Source organism: Zymoseptoria tritici, chromosome 14 (genome assembly GCF_000219625.1).
Source record: "Zymoseptoria tritici IPO323 chromosome 14, whole genome shotgun sequence".
In the NCBI taxonomy this organism is placed as follows: Eukaryota; Fungi; Ascomycota; class Dothideomycetes; order Mycosphaerellales; family Mycosphaerellaceae; genus Zymoseptoria; species Zymoseptoria tritici.
Window position 1 is genome coordinate 504247 of NC_018205.1, and position 6000 is coordinate 510246.

Consider the following 6000-nt stretch of genomic DNA (forward strand, 5'->3'; position numbering starts at 1 on the left):
AAAAGAAGTCTGTATTAAAGGAGGTAGTTGGTAGTATGCGAGGTAAGATGAATAAGGCGCAGGACAAGATCGCTGCGTTAGAGTCGGAGGTGTCGGATTTGAAGCGTAAGATTAGCGGTTTAAGGGGCTTAAAAGGTCAGCTAAAGGAGGAGCTGATTAAGGAGATTATGGACGAGGTTGATGACGTGCGGAGCAAGTTAAAGGCTGCTATTGCTAAGATTGAGCAGTCGGTGTTGCAGTATTAGCGTGCTGTTAACAAGAAGTTCGGCAGACTAGGCGTAATAGATTAATAGATAGATCGATTTGGCCTGCGAGCTCTCCGCGAGCCTTGCGAGCCTATACGTTGATACCCAAATAAATGCGTTGGTTGCTGTATATCTCCTTAAATCCCTCGTTTTTACGCTTGAATCCCTCGTTTTCATGCTTACGAGCGAGCCGTTTTGGCCTGCGAGCACGCCGCGAGCCGTTTTTAAGGAAGAGAATTGAGATATTAAGATATTAAGCTATTAAGATATGAGATAAACGTTTATTGCTCCTTCCAGCTGCGAGCCAGTCCGTTTAGTCCGCGAGCACGTAACGAGCAAGTCGTCGGTGGCGTGTATTTATTAGATTCGTGTATATCAGTCCTTCTGGTTAGCCCTGCCCTTCTCGGTAAGCTTAATAGTCCGCTCGCTCCGTCTCGTGCTAACAGCTACCGGCTCGTTAACCTTCTTCTTCTTCTTCATCTTCTGCTGCTGAACGATCGGCTTGACTACCTGCTCGACGACCGGCTCGGCGACCTCCTCTAGCATCTCTAAACCCCCTTAATTGGCAGTGCTAGTAGCAGTGCTAGGGGCCTTCGACTTTAACTAAGGCGTTAGCATCGTCGTTGTCGCTAACGAAGAGGGCATCGTCGAGTCCGAAGGGATTACTAGCGTACTAGCTGCTACGGAGGTAATCGTCGAAGAAGCACTGTTCTCCTTAGCTCGGTTCGCGATGGCTTCCTTGGCCTTTGCTATATCGTCTAAGCTGTCCGTATTAGGGTCGAGTAGAATATAGTCGTTAGGCTAGCTTACCGGCGAGGATTAGAGGTCGCGGCTAGTAGGGCGTTTGGAGCTAGAGCGCTGCTAATGCTAAGGGCTAGAACGCTCCGCCTGCGAGGAGCTAAGGGCAGTGCGAGCCACACGAGAACGGCTTGCGAGCCCTGTAGACTGATCTGCGAGCGCCTTAATGTTGCTGCCGGACGGGCCTGCGTCTATTGTAAGGTAGCGTGCTTCCGGTGCGAGCTAGCTTGCGAGCAGGTAACTCTAGCCTGCGAGGACTTTCTTGCCGTCGACGCTGGTGTAGCTGTTAGTCTATATAAACGGATGGTAAATAACGCCGTCCTTGTCCTTAAATATACGCCCGTTAGGGTGTAGGACAGTGCTATCGGTCTGTACGTCGTGGCTAATTACATACTAGAATGTAGGCTCGCCGTCCTTCTTTACGGAGCGTTTTAAGTCTATATACACCCAGCTATCGTCGTAATTCTTCTAGCCGCTAGAGTAGATAACGTAAGTAATCCGAACGGTCGCTAAGGGGGCCTTGCCGGTTGTCTTTAGATTAAACAGCTGTATTATCCTGATCGTAGTATTCGCAGCGGCTACGTTGTTAGCGCCGAGCTTAATAGGCTAATTCCTGCTATACTCCTTTGTTAAATAGATGTCGTAGTAGGGCCTCTTATCTCGCCGCTGCTTCGTAGCTACGCTCTCGTTTATTAGATACTCTAAGAAGAGCCGTCTATAGTTATGCCTCTAAGCGTTTTGGAGAATAGTGTCTATCTCGGCAACAACGCCTTGTGCTTGCTATAAGATCTTATTACGTTTGTCGGAGTAGACTAGCGTTGCATTATCGTTAGCGTCCTCGCCGTCTACAGGAGGCTCCGGATCTGTAAGGGTAACAGTATAAAGGAAGCACTTAGTAGTAAACAGCAGTAGTAGCTTGTCCTTATCGTCCTAGGCACTACCTCTCCTCGCACCCTTACTGTTGGCTAACACCTCCCTTAAACGCTTAGCCCTCTTAGCCTCCTTTAATAAGTTGGCGGTAGCGTTAGGTGACTTACGGGCCTTCGTCTTAGCTGCCTTCTTTATCTTAGCGTTCGTATAGCTCTGCGGAATAAAGAAGCCTTCGCGAGTACCGGAGCTAGGAGGGGTAGGCTGGCGCTCGTAGTCGCTCGCAGGCTCGCCGTCGTTGCTCGCTGGAGCCGCTCGCGAGGGTAGAGGGCAGCCGTAGAAGCTATAGTTCTTATCGCCGAGGGAAGTATAAGAGGTGTAGGGTAGAGCCGTAGGATTGCGGCAGAATTAAGAGGTAGCTATAATAAGCAAGAGGAAGAGGAAGAGGAAGAGTAGGAGGGCTAGCCCTTGTATATCGTTCAGTCGAATGCAAAGCTATTAGTACGGAAGAAGTCCCTTATGCGGTTACGCGGCTGTAACTTAGCGCCCTTCGGAGGGGTCTAAAACTCTACGAGGTTATTGCTAGCAGCAAGGTAACGAGCGGTAGCATCGCGGAGGTACAGATATGCTTCTATATAGATCTTATCCTCGTTAGCGTCCAGCTCGCGACTATCTAGCGTTTCCGGATAGCTACTAGCTACTAGCATCTCGGAAGCCTATAGTAGAGTCGGCGGAGGAAGGTATATAATAAGATCTGTAAATAGTTAGCGCTTGCTACTACTCGTAAAACGCTCGTAACGCTAGTAGGGCGAGAAGCTGGCCTGCAAGCTTATAATCCCTACACCGCTCCTTAACCCTAGTCGTCTCGCAACCGCTTGCAGCCGCTCGCAGCCGCTCGTACGTAGGGGATACTAACCGAATTGAGTATGCTAATCCGCCATCTGCTAGATACGCGGATGCTCTGTGTTAAGGTAGATTCTACGATCCTCTACGCTATTAGGAGGGTACTTATAGTTCTTAGTAGGGATTCCCTTTAAGTGCCCTTCGACTTCAGCCTGCTTCCGAATAGCGTAGTCGTTATAGCTATTAATAAACAGCTCGACTGTAAACCGGAGGATTGGAATATAGATAGCAAGGAACGCTATACGGTTAGCCCTGTTATCCTCGCTATAGAAGCCTCTATCGCGAAGCCGGTAGAAGAGATTACACTATCGATTCTATGCTGCGGTTGCACTAAGACCCTAGAAGCGCTCGATTGTTTAATTGCCCTTGCTCGTTATATACCAGAAGCTATTACGGAACTTAATGCTCTAACCCTCCTAAAGTTTACAGCAGAAGAGGTGTATATCAGCTATTATAGGAGTCTCCACGCCGTAATCCGCCTACATAATCTGTATATAAATGGAGTTAGCAGAGCTAGCTGCAGAGCTGCGAGCATAGCACAACCGGTTGCGAGCCTACCTTTAGTGTAAAGCTAAGTTCTCGGACTATATCCAAATACTGCTTAGAGACCGAGAAGACTGTCTTAGCTATAGTGCCTACGTAGATCCAAATAATCTTCCGTGTATATACATCGATATAGGCGTAGAAGCAGATGCTAAAGATCTCGAACTTGTAGTAGGCATCTACCGACCATATATAATTAGGGCCCTTAGCCTTTGGACGACCGCGCTTAACATCCTCCTTACTACCCTTCCGGCGGCGTGCATTATAACCTGCAGGATTAGGGTTTAACCCTAACCCTAACCCTTGGAGCATTCTGGCCATTTCGCGGCAGTCCTTTAATTGCTCGGTAGCTGTAAAGTAGTCGCGGTAGATTCTTTTAATTGCTTCTTTGCTAAGAATACTGAAATCTATAGACGGCCGAACAGACTGCACCTTTACGCGGTGGCCGTCGTAAGTACCTTCCTCGGAAGGGAAACTAAGACAGTCTAGAAGAAACCTCCTCGAAAACCTCTTAAAATCCGCCTAAAATCTATCCTTCTCGAAATCCGCCTCGAAATACAAGCTACAACAGAATAACGGCACGATCCGAACGAACAGCCCTCTACGCTACGAACGAGAACGAGAAGAAGAAAGAAGCAGTCTACTCTGCCCTATACGCGCACCTCCTCGAAATCCGAATCGAAATCGTATGTCCCTTCTCTAGAGACTTCGTCGCCTTTGAAGGAAGTATATATATACTTTAAAGAGCTAGAACTCGGTAGAATCTATAACTCTACAATTAACCTACGTAGCTATATACGCTAGAAGGCGGCATATAGTTCTACAAAGGCATACTAAGGACAAGAGAAGGCAGCGAGTTAGACAGCTGCTTCTTGCGCTATATCTCTTTCGAATTCGTAGCGTATGTACGAAGCGGAAGGATCCGCTGAAAATTCTGCAAAAGCTTAGCGCGAAAATTCTGCAGCCTTGGGCTACAGACAAAAGCAGAAGGATCCGCTAAAAATTCTACAAAAGCTTAGCGCGAAAATTCTGTAGCCTTAGGCTATAGACAACGACACTCGTTTGATTTCCTTTGTCTTGCGCTGTTTTGAAGTCCTTCGGCAGATTCTGCTTGTAGGTCCTGCCTTAGGCACGGGGTCTCCCCTAAGGTTAAAGAATACCGAAAAATCTAATTATAACTAGATCTACTGCTTTGCCTTTATAGCAAAGCCGTCCTACATAGTCTTAGACTCCGAAAGGACGTAAATAGAACAAACAAACAAACAAACAACAACAAACAAACTAAAATCCACACTAGTGAGGTTTTCGGGTAGCAGTAGGCGCCTTTGTTTAATCCTTTGGCGAAGGACTCGACTAGGAGCGGTTGCTAGGAAATTAGCTGTATTAGATAGAGGAAGCGACTAGTCTAAGTCGATTCTTCGCAAGGTAGGGCGGCCGAATTCGTTTTCTATAAGCTTAAATCTAGACTCGGTTCTATAGTTGTGGTTTTAGTGGAAAGGGAAATCTTCTATAGTTGTTGTCGTTAGCGTTAGTATCGCTGGATGTTCGAGAAAGGAAGCAAGTTTAGTTCTGAAGTCAGAAAATCCTTATACTCTAGCGCTGAGGTTAGCGCCGAGGATCACATAACTCGGAGTTTTGTATAAGGATTTGGGGTCGACGGCGATATCTCGATAAACGACTGGTTAATCCGTCCTTAAACTTCGCATGCTTGTCCTAAAGGGTGTTAGCTCGGAGCTCGTTGTCGAAGAAAATCAATAGCGACATTGTCGACGTCGCTGTCGTAGCCTTGGCGAAACTCCCCTTAGTCCGCTGACTTATTTCATGTCTTCCAGCCATTTTGGCGTTACAGCGGTAGCAGGGAGCGTCAAACTAACGGCTTTTCGGAAAGCGTAGAACTAGCGATTCGGAAGTAGCTTAGTAAGACTATTAGCGATCATTCTGTCGGTTTCAACCTAGTGTAGTTTAATGTCTCCTTCCTAAACTCGCTCGCGAATGAAATGCACATCGACACTAAAGTGCTTAGATCGCGAGTGGAACGCTGGGTTCTTCGCGAGAGCTATAGCGCCTTAGTTGTCGTAGTGTATAATAGTTGCCTATAGACCTTTCTCGGAGTCGGGGAGTATTTGATCGAGAAGAGACTTTAGCCAGATAGCTTCCTTAGCGGCTTGCGTTTCGCCTATGTATTCCGCTTTAACCGTTGACAGCGCTACTCTCGTCTGTCGCTTTAACGACTAACTAATAGCTCCGCTACCTAGGCTAAATACCTAGCCGGACGTAGAGCGGCGTATCTCGATATCGCTAGCCTAGTCGGCGTCTGTGTAGCCGCTAAGTAGTTGTAGATCTCTATAGTACACTAGTTCAAATTGAATAGTGTAACGTAGGTAAGCTATAATTCTTTCGACTAGTTTCTAGTGTTCTTTGGTAGGATTGGCGCAGAACCGACTAACTACAGACACAGAGTATGCAATGTCTGGTCGAGTGCCGAGCATAGCGTACATTAGTAAGCCCACAGCTGACTAATATTTGGTTCGAAGTTCATTAGGGGCAATGTAGCCTTCCTCCGCAGGTTGGATCTTTGCGGAAGAGTCTATTAGAGTCGTTCTAACCTTTTGTTCCTACATGTTATGTTGTCGGAGGAACTTCT